The following is a 16,083-nucleotide window of genomic DNA, read 5'->3' as shown; positions in this document are numbered from 1 at the left end:
AGCTCCTTATCTCTCTGGCTTATCCCCCATTCCAATTACACTGCCTGTCCGGGCCCTGGGCAGGCTGTCCCCACAGGGCAGGGCAGGGGGGGCAGCTCCCTGGCTCAGGACCAGGACAGATAAACCAGGGTGTCCCCAGGGAGCCCCCAGCTCTTGTCCCAGCCCCTGCCTGAGCTGCAGCATGACCAACCCCCATCCCAATGCTTGCTTCTTGTTTTTTGCAAAGAAGCCTCATGATCAGGAAAGGCTATGAAGGCTGTAGCAAAAGTGTGTCAGTATATGCAATTCTCAAAACTATAGCAACAAACAAATAGATTAAATTACCAAGATAGACACTAGCCCAATTCAAGGGGATTGGTACATCCATTATAAGAAGATGCTGGAGCTGCAGCCTGATCACATTTACATGAAGAAATCACTTTATGCAAATTTCTCATCCACGGGTGAAGGCTGTACAGGAGAGGAGAAGCAGCACTGTACAGATATTCAGGATGCATGGCAGAGAGGCAATTTAAGGTAAATCACACAGTTCAGTTATACAGGACATATAACCTGGGGAGAAAGTGTGTGGCTTCAAAGTCATAAATTACTTACAAATAATACAGCCTTCTCATGAAATATCCAGAAGGCGAAGCACCTATTTTATCACATAGTTTTTCTCCCCTTCCACAAATCACAGTGAAACTGAAGATGAATATCTTATCAAGAAGGAACTAGGTCTGGGGGAGGATGGACTTAGAGTGTGGAGTTAATTAGGAGCTTGCAGGCAGGACAACAAGAACAGGAGGCAGCAGGGCTGCTGTGCTCCCCCACCTGGAAGGGAAGCATCAGAAGTCAAAAGGAGTGAGCTAGAGTGGGCTGAGGAAAGGAATTGTCCACCTGATTACCCATAGCCTCCCAGGACTGACACTGCCAGCCTGCTCAAAATCACCACCTAATTTCCATCAAATATTTCAGGGTTTTTAAAAAGAAATCCATTCCTCATATTCACAAATCACAGCTGTAGCATCCACACGTGTGGCGTGTTTCCTGCCAGCAGTGATGCCTCTTCTGAGCACTGGCCTTGCTCTATACAACACATGGTCACACCTCTCTATTCAATTTTCAATTCTCCACCTTTCTTCAGCATTTCTGTTGGGACACCTCCGCAGTTTGACACCTTCTCATCTTTGTTACCCAACACAACACCTGCCCAAATTGCACCTGCAAAGACCAATGCACCTGAGTTACTTTTTCTGATGTCCTACCTGGTGACCCTGCATGCCTTCCAGTGCTCTTACAGGTATCAACCTTTTCATAGATATATATACACAGTTCATAATTTTCTTTTATGCTGCAAACTCTTTACTCTTCAAAGTCTTTTTCAGATCGTCATGCTCAGCTTGCATCCAATTCAACACAGTCTGGCTGTTTTTTTTTTTGTTGGAATCATTAGGGGCAGATACCCATCTGCTCGAGGGTATTTCTGAAGTCTAACTCCTAACATTTGTGTTTTCAGCTGACCACTGTTTCTGCTTGCTTATGTACACATGCCTTAAGTGACTTTTACAATGAGTTTAAGCAGCTCTCCATGCTGAGCCTGAGGATACAAATTTTCTCTCTTCTGACTTTCTCCTGTTTTCAAATGATCTGCTGTTACTTGTGTGTGTGACAAGTACTCCACTGTATAAAAAGCCCTTGAGGTTAAAAAATACATTTTTACACACTAATTCAGAATTTTTCTGAAACTCTTCAAAGTCTTGGAGGGCATTTTCTTTGTATTACAGGTTTGCCTAAATGCAAGAGTAGTGTTATTCTTGAGTTCACTGCTTGTGTCACATGTGCAGCCACACAAGGCAAATAAAATATATAACAGAAAAAAACAAAACAATTTTCTTACTAGCTACTGATATTAGCATGTCTTACTTGTATCAATTGGTTGCAACAAAAAAGCACAAATACCAAAATATTTCTTCTCAGCTTTAGGACAGCAGCATTTTTACATGACCAAAACTAAAAATAAATGTACCTATTGTACAATAAAGAGCAAATGTAGCACCAAGTCTCACTTCATCCATGCAGTTACCTCTCTGCACCACAGGTTTCTATGTATAATCCCCCCAAAACCACCATAGGGCATAAAATGCAAATTAAAAAGTAACATGAAATCTATATTTTCAGTTATCATGGAAATCTACTCAGTAGCTATTGCTCATGTACACCTATGCCTGTTAACATTTGCAACCTTGTGGTTAACAAAAAAAGTCTGTTTCTGAACATTCCTAAGTATTTTTAAATCAACCAAAATACCATATGAACACCTCCCAAGCATTTTTCTTCCTATATGACACACTGTAGGTACCAAAGCCAAGAACAAAATCTCTTTGCTGAAGGAAGGGATATTTCTCTTGGCTAAGGTTGTTCCTACCTAAGTCTATAACCACTTCCTAGGTCAGATGTAAAAAGAAGTTGTCATCCATTTTGCAGCTCACTGAGATTTCAGCCACTCCGTCACACATGCAGCTGTTTCTCTTTTGAAGTCTTTGCTTTTGCAATTATATTTAAATCTTAAATAGTACATAAACTCTGGTGAATGTCTTTAATTGAGGAAGACCTATGTAAAGGCTTGGATTTCATACCATCCTAAAATAGTAAGGCTCCTTCTCCTTTGGGAGAACCACACAACGTATGACAAGACTGCTCCTCTTTTGCCTCAAAAAACTATCCCTGACCTGGAAAGCCTTCCACAGTCTCCAAGGATTGCACTAGAGCAATAATATTTACACTGAAAAGGCAGCACCCATATGTCTAAGATCAGGCTCTCAGCAAATGTTAAAATCCATGAATACAAAGTAAATTTATATGCAAAATATTTCAGTCCTAGTTTTTCAAACAGAGAATCAGGAGATAAAGACAATTTGAACATCAACAGCTGAAGGGTAACACTACAGTTGCTATCCTGTTGACGAAGATTAAAGCTATGCCTGAATCAGCTGGCAAGGCAAGGAGAGGGGCTGAGGTCACTGGGAACAGCTCCACTCCTCCCACGTGCATCAAAAGCAGCACATTTGGTGGGTTCATTTCCAGGGGTGTTAACTCACCAGGAGGAGGGAACAAGCAGTGGCACACCTAACCATTATGCTTTTCAAAAGCCCTGTCTGTAGGCTTGTGTTGATAAAAGTCTCCTGCCTTGAGTCTTGGGTATGATACTCTTAAAGCATATTAATTTGACAGCTAAGCTCAGCACCTCATCCGCTGTGCTGTGGAGGCCCACAGGACATGATGCCAACTACAGATCACTTGAAAACAAGAGTTAGTAAGCAACAGACTTTAAAGGAAAGGATATACTTAAAAAAAAGCAAGACAAGGGGGGTTTGCACAATAAGCATTATCTGTCCAACATTTACAGGCTCAAGCCTCTGCAAAGAATGAGATTTTCCCTTATTTCTCACCTGCATATTCAAAACAGTGATAAGAAACTACTCTTTTGCACACATCCTGCAGGAACAGGAGACAGCAGATACTACACCTCTGCTTTACAATCCAGGAAACATGTAAAAGATTTCATATTTTAAAAACAAAAGGTGAAGAAGCAGGAGCAAACTGAGAAGTGTATCACTATCCTTTTTTCAGTGAGAATGGAGAACTTTTTTCAAATTTTTAAAAAACAAACAAGAGAACTGTTATTTTAGAACAGGCTCTCTTAAAAATCTGTGTCTGTGAAGGAGGCATAGAGGTAGTCCCTATCACCCATCCAGCACAGCTGCTAGAGTGCTGCTGGTGCTGTCACAGAATCAGAGTGAGGTGGGAAGGGACCTCTGGAGGTCACTTGATCCAACATCCCTGCTCAGCCAGGGCCTCCCAGAGCCAGTTGCCCAGGACCATGTCCAGGTGGGTTTTGAATACTTTCAAGGATGGAGACTCCACAGCCTCCCAGGAACCTGTGCCAGTACTCAGCCACCCCCACAGTTTTTCTGGGTGTTCAGAAGGAACCTCCTGTATTTCTGGTTTTGCTATTGTCCTGTCTTGTCACTGGGCATCACTGAAAACAGCCTAGCTCTGTCTTGTTAGTGTCCACCCTTCAGTATTTTTCTCCTCTGATTCTTCTATTCTCTAGGCTGAACAGTCCCAGTTCTCTCAGCCTCTTCTCATATGAGAGATGCTCCATATGAGAGATGCTTAATCATCTTTATGGCCCCTTGTGGGACACCCTCCAATTGCCCATTTCTCTTCAGTACTGGGGATCTCAGAACTGGTGTGGCCTCACAAGTGCCTAGAAAAGGGGCAGGATCACCTCCCTCCACTAGCTCTCAAGATTTTGTCTAATTCAGCCCAGGACACACTTTATCTTCTTTACCACAAGGGCTCCTTTGCTGGCTCACGTTCTACTTGATGTCCACCAGAACCCCCGCACCTTTTCTGCCTTCCAAATGGTCTCTGCCCTGCACATATTGGTGCCTGGGGTGTTCCTCCCCATGGGAAGACTCAGCACTCCCCCTGCTCCCAGCACCTAGCACTCATGTGGATAACTCCTAGCTCCTCGCTCTCTGCAGCAGAAGGTGGCACGCCCTGGAGGCAGCATCGCTCAGCCGGGCCAGGCACAGCAAGCAGCCAGACTCTGGTTCAGGACCTGTGATCCCGGGTCCCACCTTGGCTGTGTGCCCCAGCAGGGCCCACTCTGCAGCCTGCACTGCATCAGCATCTCCTCCTTTAAAGCTCCAGAGGCACTGAATTGCCAGGCTGTGCTTTTGGAAGTTAACCCTATCCTGCAGCAAACACCATCACTCCCAGGACTGAGGGACAAAAATCCTTTGGAGAAGGATCAAGCAGGAGGATGAGGCAATAATGCCAGTTCAAGTTTCAGCCTCGGCACTCCTCTTCTGCTAAACTGAAACATCAAATACAGGAAGGAAGAGAAAGCAGCACTGCTCTTCTCCCTGACACCAAAACCTTGCTCTTTACCATACAACTGACTTAACAGCAGTAATTTTTTGCAAGAGCTTGCTCCTATCTGCATGCAATCAGGCTGGTGCAGACATGCACCACAGGTACTGGAGTGTTAATAAAACCAGGTAGCCAGGTGTTTAAAAGGTATCACAGCTCTTGTCCTGATCATTTACCCACAGCAATCTTCACACTTATTTTTTTCTGAATTCAGTCTTTTCAAGTGCCAGCTGCTGATAAACTGCAGGGAGCATAATTTTTATTAAATGATGAACACTAAAACATTAGAGTTATACCTCGTAAACTCAATTTCCTATTGCTTATGGATAGATAGCTAAAGCTCAGAAATTCCCAAGGGTTTTCTGTGTGCACTTTTTTGGTTGGTTTTGGAGGTTTGGATTTTTTTTTTTTTTTTTTTTTTGTTGATTGGATTTTTTCCTCATTTCTTTAGAATCCAATGAAAGAAAGCCTTTGCTGTTTAAAGTAGTTGCTTGTTTTTCAGCACCAATGTAATTAAGTATACAAGGTAATACTTAATATAGGAAATACAACTGCTCCGTGGAGCAAGGCACATATAATGCTGGATGGAACATGGAAACTGCCAAGACTTTGAAATTCTGCTTCTCAGGGAATCACACCACTGCAATGTGTAATTTTTGGCTAGCTTAGAAAACCAAAGGAAAACAAGTTTTCTTGTTTACTGTGTTTCTTGAATAAAACATTTACTGGTGATTAAAACTTAACAACTTGTGCTAATTTCACCACTGTCCAAGAACTAATATTTCAGCAATTTCCACAGCTGGGAGAAGCAAAAAGTGACAAAAAACCAACTAAGGATTTCCAGGTTCCCAGACTGCCAACCTGAGGTCCAAATCTCCAGGGCTTTGATGTCTCAGGGTAGCTACAACCAGCTCCTGGGGCCATCCCTACAGGAGTTTGGAAGTTCCATCACCCACTTCACAGACTGGGCTTCTCTTCCCAGACCAGCTGTTGATGTGCCTGTTGAGAACCAACAGCACCATGTTACTCGTACATGCTATGCCTGAGTGCTGAGTAAACATGAAACACAGAAGTGCTGAGTTATTTGCTGGCTGCCTGCTTTGACAAGTAAATAATATAGCTAATTATGCCTCATAATAATGGCTTCCTGTTTTGGTGGAAAACCAATCCTTTGCTTCTAGTTTGCTTTCTTGCTTTCTCAAGCTCTTCTTCAGGGGTGGTTTTAACCAAACCTGTTGAGGAGAGTAACAGGATCACCTGGAAACCAGTATCCATTAAATCAGCATAACTGGTTGGGCCCCACACCAGACCCAGATATCACCTCCTCCCCTATTGTTCATCTGACTGTTAATGTTAATCAATTCCTTGTATATTAGATTTCTAGGAATGAGATGGACTTGTCAAGCAAAATTAAAGATGGAGCCACAAATGAATAAGAGCTTCAGGGCTCACTCACACAAATGAAAATATATAATTGATACCAAAATGTAAATCAAGAGTATGAAATTTAATCTTTGAGAATTGAAAAAAACGAATTAATTCTTTCTTGCACTTCAGTCAATATAATTGACTGGAACAATTTAAAAGACTTGACAAACTGTCCAAGATACTCTGGAAAACCAAACTGCTGTACCTCTACATCACTAGCATAAAACCATTTCTCAATGAACTGGCAAATTTCACATGCTAAATTCCCAAGAATATTTTCTTCCAAATTCAGTTATACTGATAAGCAACAAAAGATTACTAGATATTTGCACCCCTTTTGATTACCAGGGTCATAGTTAAGAAAACAGATAAAACAGAAGGGAAAGAAAATCATATTAGAAAAATGAAAGTGCATTAACAGATAATATTTGAAGTACACATTCAGTATAGGTGGTCCATGGATAACTGTTTACCTCAGGTCCACATGCATAATGTCACATACTGCTGCTCCCTTGAGTGATTAATTAACCCACAGAGAAATGCTCTGTGACAAGTCACTTCACAAGTCACGAAATGGAGGTCACTGTGCCAGCCAGCAAATGACACATTAAAAAGGGGGAAAAAAGGCAGGAAATGCTCTTTATGCTTTCCACTTCAGTACAAACATGAGGGATTTATTTCACTAATCCATGGCTGGCAGTGTCAGGGCTACTTGGAGCTTCAGAGACAGAGAGAAATAACCAATTTTCAAATCCCCTCCAGCTACATGAAGGTAGGAAAGAAGAGCACATCTGCCCCCACAGAGCTGTTATTGCACTGCTGCCAACACCATCTCCTAAAAAGGCTGAGGTAGGGGAAGGGACAGCCCCTCCTATAACTAGGGGAGCCAATTAAGATGTCCAAGATAGTTCAAAATACACCTTTTTACACGGTTCTCATTTGTAGTTTATTTTGCTGGTCTGATTACAACATTACAGTTCAATATGTAGAGTGTTTAGGGAATTGCACAAGTGAGTTTGCCTACACAAATATGAGCTTATTCAGATTATTTAAACACAAGGTCGCGATTTACCCTTCTGGGGGCAAAGCAGTGTCCTTTCTTACAAAGTGTGCAAAAAATCAGGCAATATTTGACAGCACATCAAAGTGCGAGACAGAATACATACACATCCACTTTAGCCTTCCTGCATTTTATTCTGCTTTTTCCTTAGGCTAGCAAATCTATAAAGCCTCTCATTTAATGTGTTAGATTAATAAATGATGAAGCTACAAACATGAGAGCCCCAACCTTCCATGCCGTGTGTTCAATTATTTTGCATTTAACAAGAGTAAAGGGAAACTAATTTCACCTCTGTAATTGCCAAACTAAATGACACAACCTTGCCTATTATAACAGATCAAAACAATACACGTACATTTACCAAGTTGTTGTAAAAAACTAATTTTTTACTCTGTAATTTTTAATCTGAATACTTTTTATTTTTTTTAAGCATTAGCTTTCATTTGTGGAAAAGCAACTACCAAATGTTGCAGTAGAGGCCACGGAAACTGTGCTTTTCCACACAGCTAGGCTCAGGATCAGAGCTATTTTTAAGCTAAGCTCTCCAATAGCATTTCAAAAGAAAGTAAAACTATATTATGGAATGTGCTTGGTAAATATTACAAACTAAAGGAAGTCTGCAACCACAGGTGTTCTAGTTTTCAGGCTCTAGGAGTCTGAATGTTGGTCTATGCACTCTGCTAGAAGGAAAAGTAGCTGTAATTCATTGAAGGAATAAACTTCTGGAGACAGTGCAGTTTGTCGGGAAATCACCCACAGCAGCATCAGTGGCAAATTCTTTAGTAACCTCATCAGCTATGTCTTCCTGTCTCTCCCTCACACTCCAGTCTCCTAACCCAGTGTGCCTGGGTGGCAGCCTGAGCAGCGGCAGGTGTCAGAGTGTGGCGTAGGTACCAGTGCTCCTCGGCACCCCTTATGCCCAAACCTGAACCCCTTTTCCATGGCCCTTAACTCCTACTCTCACTGATGTCCTCATTAACTCTCCCCCAACCACAGCACGAGCCCTAGAAGAAGGCTTCAGGTTACCCTTCTCTGCCTTTTCCAATTGGAACAGCCACTATTGGCAGCGCCCCAGGTAAGCTTCCTCTGCAGCCCTGTCCCGTGGCAGAGCCCCTTCACAGTCCCTGGAAATCACCCACCTGAGGCAACTGAGCACTCTCCTTTGCCATTTTTTGTGGGCACACCCCAGCAGTGGCTCACAGCTGTGTGGCAACAAGCATATCCAGGGCTTTCTCTCCTTCAGTCACTTCTGAACGATGAGCCTCTAATCCCTTTGGCTTCAGCTGCAAAACTCCCATTGATTGATAATGGATTTTCCACTGATGTAGAATCGAGCACTCCGACTACACCACTACGAATTAACAGAAGAGAGCTCTGTTAATCCTTTATAAGCAAGCTTAATCTTGTGGTTTAGAGAAGGAGCAAAGGCTCTGTTCTTTCCAGTACCAGCTAGAATGTGATTACCATTTCAGAAAATCGTTTTCATTTTCTTTGATTGATCCAATATTTCTTTGGAAGACATAAATCCAGCCACCACCACAGACATATGCTTTTGCCAAGTGAAAAACAAAGAGTTTGAGCTATGAATCCTGAAGCTGAAAGCTTGGATCAGCACCCTAGGACTTCCAGTCAGTCCATAGAAAGTGCTGTCATCTAGAAACAGCAGTCTGACAAAGCCTTTATAGCATTCACCTTTCAACTAAAAAGAGTAACATCTGAAACCTCACATTAAAATGGCTTTAAGATTTGTTAGGGTTCTCTCTCAATTATGTGATTTGATAATTTCCTGTACATTAGCAATAGTCAGGGCTATTAAATGCAAGCAAGTATTAGCACCTTTAAAGACTTATAGGATCTGGTTAATAACTCTGAAGCAATCATCCAAAAGATGAACTGAACTTACATTAAGACCCTTTTTCCATTAAACCAAGATTTTGTTAGATCAACTCAGACTTTAGGTCAGTGGACAAAGAATGGTTCTTTTTTTTGCAGAAAAGGCAATTCATCAGTGTGCATCAATGTGTGGTAAATGGGAACTCACTCTGGCTCCAATGAGAAAGCACTGCTCACCAAGACTTGTCCCATTTGCAGCAAACAGTCTGAGCAAGGACACTTAATGGTATCCTTAGCAGGAAAATTATGAAAGACCAATCCCAAATATTAAGCTAGAATTGGTACTGCACAGAAAACAACCCTTAATTTGATGTCCTGTCCTGCAGCACACTAGATGCAAACATTTCATTGACAGTAATTCAACATACGTGCTGCTACTATGCTAGGATGCAAAGTCTTAAATACAGCAGCTTAGTGGTTCCTCTAAACCACTGGAATGCCCCATATCTCTATAAAATGTTCATCTTTGTCAAGCATTTCACTGCCACCGTTCACCTGGATGACCTTTGGAAGGAGCAGCAGAGGCTGACGTGCACCTTCATGAAAGCAGCGCCTCCTTCTTCCCCCGCCTGCGAGAACAATGAGCGCGGGAGGGAAGAGGTGAGCAATCCACGGAGTAATGAAGAGATTTTGTTTCCGAGGGTTATCAATTATTTATGAGCAAATCTCCAGATGAACACATCTGAGGCTGAGCAGTTTTTAATACATTTCACTTCTGTACACACAGCCTAATACAACCAGATGCGAGCTAAACTGGACTGGTCTGATCATTCGAGGTGTCAAACCTCGAAGTGAGTTCAGTCTGGACATCAGTAAATCACCATTATGTTTTTCAAAGTACAATGGTCTCCTAGATTTAGATCTCTTTCAAAAAAGTCCTCTAAGAGTCATAGAAATCATTCCTTACAGTATTTCCCATTCATCAAGATCTCAGCAAAGAAAAATCTTATCCTGAAGAATTTCTGTAATTATGCTGATGCAGTTGTCTAAGTAGTCTAATACTCAAATTCTAATATTGTCCAGCTGTGAATGGGATTTTACTCCACAAATGGATTAAATGGATCTGAAGTTTTCTTATTAAGAAAAGGTAAGACCACGCAAAGGTCTTTTTCTCCAGAGCAGGGTTTGAATCAAGGACATGCTTTTAAAGTAAAATTGTTTTACAACTGTGCTTTTTAAAGAGAAGATCTGAAAACTCTTTCTATAAGGGAAAGGCAAACATTACACACTCTACAATCAAGGGCAATGAAACCAAACAGTTTTAGGTACAAGACATGCTTTGCACAAAAAGTCATTAATCTGCTTACAAATGCTATCATTAAAAACAGTCATCCTGCAAGACTTGAAATGAAACCCAATCCATTGCCATGCAGTGAATGCCCAGATCTGCAGAACTGTGCTTTGAACTCATTTCCCACAGTTTCCAACCAACAGGATGCTGCAAAGTCACCACGTCACTTACTGTGTCTATGGCAGGTATCCTGATGGCTCCGAGGCCACCTTTAACACCCAGCTCAGGTACTCCGAGCCAGGACCCCACCTGGGGCACTCCAGGATGTGTCCTGCAGAGCAACCCTGCAGTCAGCCTTGCACCTGGCCAAGCAGTGGCACGCCATGCCCAGGTGGCCCTGGGGGAAAGCAGCCAGGCATCCTGAGCTTGGGGAGCTCTTGGTGCAGCCTGGGCTGAGCACAGACAAGGGGAACAGACAGCAGGCCCGGCAGGTCCTCTTGGAGCCAGGTCTGCAAGCTGCCTTCCAAAGGGAAATGCCTGGGGAGACACTCATCAAATAATACATTTTAAACTAGTCATGGAATGAGCACCTCCTGCCTTTGCTGCACAACTCCCCAGGAGAAGAGCTGGGGCTCTCACATTCCTGCTGCCCCCTCCCCTTCAGGCCAGCGTTCACCTCAGCATCTGCACAGCTCCAGGAGCAAGCTCCACTCCTGGCCTAACCTGGGTAGACTAAACTGCTCCAATATTAAGAAAACAAAAAATAAAAAGCCACTTAGAAATCCATTTTAGATTTGTTTGCATTACTTTAAAGGGTTTGATATATATTTGGATGAAAGAAGCCCATTAAGTACATCTATATTTACTTCATTACAGCGTGGCTCTTGAAGTTAGATGAAAAGATTTACCCTGGCCAAGTTTGTTTATTCATCAACATCAGCTAGATGTATTTTCAAAGGCTCATCCTCATTGCATTTACATGAAAGCACACAGGCTTTTTTTTTTTTTTCAACACTTGTAAGGCATTCTTAGAGGTATGAAAGGGCAAAAGAAACTTTAGTGAGAATTACAAAATCAAGGAACAGTAGATGCACAATTTCTGCTTATTAATGGGGGTGGACTCCCACCTGGAGTCATTCTTCTCACCCTGCAGATTATCAACAGCAACAAACTGCAGCTGGATACTCAGTGTCCCTGACTCAAGCCCCAGTAAAGGCATCTAGCACACTGCTTACCCACGAACACAAGGGAAGTGTTAACCCCTCCTGAAGCTCAAGATCTTAAGCAAATGTAGCCTCCCAAGTATATAAGTTTTTCTCTGCACTTTGACAAGAAAAAATTAGGTCTTTTTTTTCCCCACAGGTGGCACTGAAGATGAGCTCTTCATTCCTGTTGGCAAAGTATGAAGTAGAAGCACAGCCAATCAATGATCGAAGTCAACTGTACAAGTCCCAGTTATCTTTGACAGGAACCCAAACACAACTTGGTACTTGCATGCCTTTATTATCAAAATTTTATCCTCAAGTTATTTAAATATTTAAATGACATTTATGAGCACTATCTTTCCTCATGAGTTTACACTTTCCCACGGAAGACTTCCAGAGTGATTAACAATGCTGATCTTTATCCTTCACACTGACTATTCATTCATCCTTTCTAAAACAAATACTGCTTACATATGACCCAAGAGGGCTGTAACAAGGCAGTATTTATCTGCCCTAATAATCTGCTGTGGCTGCTTTAATTAAAACTGGGTTATATCACATCCATGAAGCAAAGGCACACCTCCTGTCACTCGAATCCACCTCACAGCTGCACTTGGTGCACCTTCTCAAGAGCAAGCTTTGGAGGTCCCACCACCTGCAGCTTGCCCACCCCTGCCCAGGTAACTGAGGGTTGCCAAAAAAAACTGCTTCACCACAGAAGAGAAGCAGAATGAAACTGCAGAGGGGTTTGCAGTCTGGGGCCTTGAAGGAGTCACTGAACACCTGCAGGCTGCCACTCACCCCAGTTCACAAGCAGGGCACCACTGCTGGCATGGCACATTGGGATTTTGGGAGGTGAGGGACCAGGGGGAAGGAGTGACTGATGGAGAACCTCTGGCACAGTGCAGCAATTCAGAGCATTGATGGGTACCAGGATAGAGATGGGGGAACAGCAACCAAGGACATCTCAACTATCTGCAGTAAATTGGCAGCCAAATCAGGATTCAGCTTTCTCATCTGTGTTGCAGCTCTCACAGGTCCTCCATGAGCTCATATGACTGCATAGTGATTTCAAAATTTAGAGTTTACTTCTCATAATATTGCACAAATGAGTATACACTGCTCACCTTTCCATGTTTCACTCCATGAAAGCAGTATCTAATCATATAAAAATTTACAAATGGACCATTTTCCCATGGAAGAAACTTGAGTTTCTTCCCTCACTGGAATTCTTTTGGCATTATTATACACAGTATAAGGCAGTAGCAGCACTGATGGCATCCCTGCAATGCTGGGATGGGCAGCAAGCAGCCAGGGCAGCCTGCCTGTGAGCTACAGCTGTGCAACCTGGGCCTCATTCAGCACCTCTCCCCTGCTGGCTCCATGCAGGGCTGGGCCAGCAGTTGCCACACATCCAGCAAACCCTCGAATATGGGAGGGAGCCAGTCCCCATCTCAGCTTAGCAGCCTGGGGATAAGGGTGAGTGGCAGCCCTCTGCACCCCTTCAGCCTGCCTGGGCTCCCTCCCAGCCCCAGCACAACCACCACACTACAGGACACCTGCCCCTCCCCACTGCCACTCCAGGGCTGAGCTACCCTCGCATCCTCTGCCTGAAACCCGCCCCATTCTCGAGACCCGGAAGCAGAGGCATTGCTGTAGGGGCATGGGTAATGTTATTTGAATGATTTATTGTTTTAATTGACACATGGTTTTGAGTCTTCTTGGTCTATTGATTTTATTCTTGCATTATATTTTAGAGTTACAAACTATACGGGTTTGGAACTACTTTGAAAAAGCCCCTCAATTCTCTAGCCCTATCCTTACTGGAAGCAAAATAACTGTCCTGTTCCAGCCATTGAACTCTATAGCACTTCACCATGGGCATCAATGAGCTGATAAACTCATTTAATTCCTTTATATGTCAATTAAGTTGCTAGTGCACCAGGAAAGAGGGTTCCTTAAACTAAATGCCACTACATGTCCAGCAAGAAAAACTTGATAGCTTTTCTTGTGGACTCCTCAGTGCTCTCTAAAATATAAATTACCTCTCAGATCATCCTTATTTAGGACTTGGAATCCAGTCGTCACTTTCTGATCAATATAACTTTAATAGTAGAATAAATTCAGAACTTAAGTTATCTAGTAGTAGTAATTTGTACACAATACATGATCCAAAGCCACTTTCAAATGCCTGGCAATGAGGCTTATGAGGAGCACTGTATCTTAAAACACAATGCATTACCAGTTTCTTTTCCTCATAAAATAACACCTCATAAAAGGAACCAAACAAAAGATGGGTGAGTTTGATGACTGTCATATCCCACAACCTTTACTCAAATGAGCAATGTGTTGCCTCTTGGAAGTTGCAGGTCCCATTTGCTGACCTGAATATTAATTTTATGTTAATAAAAATCTGTGTTGAAAAACTGGTTAAATATAGAATTGCTCTGGTATTTCAGGTTTGCATGGTGTTACACATGCTGTACTATTTTCTTTTTCAATGAGTGCAGAAGATACTCACCCCTTACAGGAGATGCCCCACAGACTGCAGAAGCTGGCCTTTGATAAAAAAGCTAAGGACTGAATTAATCACTTTTCCAATTAGAGGAGGCACTTTTGCAATAATGAAGCTGTGCAGCTGAAAAAATTTTAAAGATGTAAAATAAAACCCCCTGGAATTTGAAATATCTTGTTCTGTATTGCCTAAGAGAAACAAATGCAATAACAATGTACTTCCATTTACCTACTGGGTATCTTTAGCAGTGTTTGCTTCTACAAATTCTCTTAACAGATGCTGCTCCAATCATCATTTATTTGCAACACAGACAGACTTTGAGAGGACTAAGGAGGATTTACCTCTGGTTTCACACAGCGCGCTTGTGTTTTTGAAGTTGAATTTCATAAAATGAGAACTCTGGATAAAAGTTAATCAAGCACAGCTGCTAGGCTTCCTAGGCTGCTAGGAAGGGGAGAAATATTTTCTACCGAGATTTTTTCCTTCACTCTTTCTCTGTCTCACTCTTTTTCTGCATTTATTGCTTAATGGCTTAGTATTATTTCAAAGGCCGTTCCTTTCACAGATGTAATAAATTCGTGTATTCAGCACCACAGACGATATGTTACTCTCCTTAAAACTAAATCTCTGAAGGATAGACTAGAAAGAAAGGTTAAAGAGCTCTATCGTTCAAAGCGCTATAGTTCAGACACCTATAAATCACAATGTTTGTTTATTTAGCTAATTGGCCCATTAGCTGCCGTCGCATCTCAAGCTGCACAACTTTCAGGCGTGACCGTGGGTCAGTTTCTCCTTTCCCTCTCCGGAGCACCGAGAGCCGAGAGCTGCGCGCAGCACACCGGGCACACGACGCGTTAGGGACAATCTGCGCTGGCAGCTCTGTTCGAGGAGCAGACCCCGCTCGCCCCAGCGACCCCGTCCTCCTAAAGACTTTCCAAGCCCAAGAGCAGATGCCACAGCGAAACAAAGTGGAGCCTGTCACTGCGTAATAGGATTGCAATGGAAATAGGGTTACGGGGCTGGCTCGTGGCAGCGGGGAGGCGCGGTAACCCCGCGCCGCGGAGATGCGCACGGCTGACCCGGCCGGGGCCGTGCCCGCACCTGTGCCCGCTCCTGCCGCTGCCGCCGCCCGCAGCAGCGCCCGCAGCGCGGACCGCGGCCGGGCAGGGGCAGCCCTGCGGCGGCCCCGCCGCCGGCCCCCGCGGCGACTGCACCAGCACCCCCGGACACAGACACGGCAACTTCGCGCACCGCCCCCAACTCACCGGGAGGCGCCGGCCCCGCGGAGCGGTGCGTCCCTGGATGCCGCCTCCCGCGGAGCGCAGCCCGCAGGGGCCGGGCAGCGGCGCGGCCAGGGAGCGAGGGAGGAGAGCCAACTTGCGGCGCGTCTCTCGTCTCTCTTCTCTCCTTTTCTCTCCCTACCCGCCTCCTCCTCCTCCTCCTCCCCCTCTCTCCCTCCCCCTCCTCCGCCCGGCGGGAGGGTCGGGGGAGGCGGCGGAGGGGCCGGAGCGCGGCCGCGGAGCGCAGCGCGGGCACTGCGCATGTCCCCGCGCCGGCAGCCGCCAGCGGAGCCGGGATGCGGCGGCGGCGCGGCCGGCAGCGAGCGCAGCGCGGGCGCGGGCGCAGCGCGGCCCGGCGCGCCCCTGCGGAGGCTGCGGGGCACGGCTGCCGCCGCAGCGCCTCGCTCCGCCGCAGCGCCTCGCTCCGCTGCCCGCCTTGCGGCACTGCCGCGGCCCCTGGGGGGCTTGGCCGCCCCCGAGCAGCGGAGAGCAGCTGCCGCCGGGCCGGCGCTGCGGCGGCGGATGCTGGGGCCGCCGCCCCGGTTGCT

At 44.6% G+C, this 16,083-nt stretch overlaps 1 protein-coding gene across 3 annotated transcripts in view; it reads right to left on the bottom strand.

Annotated features, from left to right (window-relative positions):
- Nucleotides 1-15,699, bottom strand: part of PAG1 (phosphoprotein membrane anchor with glycosphingolipid microdomains 1) — a 110,731-nt gene extending 95,032 nt beyond the window's left edge. For all 3 annotated transcript variants that reach the window (XR_002467307.3, XM_021550559.3, XM_021550560.3), the window contains exon 1: nt 15,521-15,699. The gene's annotated coding sequence lies outside the window, so the exon portion shown is untranslated. The remainder of the gene's footprint in view (nt 1-15,520) is intronic.
- Between the last annotated feature and the right edge of the window lie 384 nt (nt 15,700-16,083).

Source organism: Lonchura striata, chromosome 1 (genome assembly GCF_046129695.1).
Source record: "Lonchura striata isolate bLonStr1 chromosome 1, bLonStr1.mat, whole genome shotgun sequence".
Lineage (NCBI taxonomy): Eukaryota > Metazoa > Chordata > Aves > Passeriformes > Estrildidae > Lonchura > Lonchura striata.
Note: the sequence above shows the minus strand (reverse complement) of the source record. Positions and strands in the feature narration are given on the sequence as shown.